Raw genomic sequence first — 730 nt, forward strand, 5'->3', positions numbered from 1 at the left:
GTGGAATTATGTACTTAACAAAAAACTTTTAAATAACTGAAAACATGTCTTATATTCTAGTTTCTTCAAAGTAGCCACCCTTAGCCCTGATTACTGTGTTGCACACTCTTGGCATTCTCTTGATAGGCTTCAAGAGGTAGTCACCGTCTTGAAGGAGTTCCTTGAGATGCTTAGCACTTGTTGGCCCTTTTGCCTTCACTCTGCGGTCCAACTCTCCACTCGTCTAATGTCCATTCCTTGTGTTTCTTGGCCCATAAACATCTCTTCTGCTTGTTGCTTCTCCTTTGCAGTGGTTTCCTAGCTGCTATTTGACCATGAAGGCCTGATTCGCACAGTCTCTTCTTAACAGTTTTCTAGAGATGTGTCTGCTGCTAGAACTCTGTGTGGTATTCATCTGGTCTCTAATCTGAGCTGCTGTTAACTTGCAATTTCTGAGGCTGGTGACTAGGATGAACCTATCCTCAGCAGCAGAGGTTACTCTTGGTCTTCCTTTCCTGGGGCGGTCCTCATGTGAGCCAGTTTCGTTGCAGCGCTCAATGGTTTTTGCGACTGCACTTGGGGACACATTCAAAATTTTCGCAATTTTCCGGACTGACCGACCATCATTTCTTAAAGTAATGATGGCCACTTGTTTCTCTTTATTTAGCTGATTGGTTCTTTCCATAACATGAATTCTAACAGTTGTCCAATAGTGCTGTCGGCTGTGTATCAACCTGACTTCTGCACAACA

At 43.6% G+C, this 730-nt stretch overlaps 1 protein-coding gene across 2 annotated transcripts in view; it reads left to right on the top strand.

Annotated features, from left to right (window-relative positions):
- Positions 1-730, top strand: part of LOC116689641 (protease-associated domain-containing protein 1) — a 26,268-nt gene that overhangs the window by 2,076 nt on the left and 23,462 nt on the right. The gene's annotated exons all lie outside the window — the stretch shown is intronic.

This window comes from Etheostoma spectabile, chromosome 5 (assembly GCF_008692095.1).
Source record: "Etheostoma spectabile isolate EspeVRDwgs_2016 chromosome 5, UIUC_Espe_1.0, whole genome shotgun sequence".
Taxonomy (NCBI): Eukaryota; Metazoa; Chordata; class Actinopteri; order Perciformes; family Percidae; genus Etheostoma; species Etheostoma spectabile.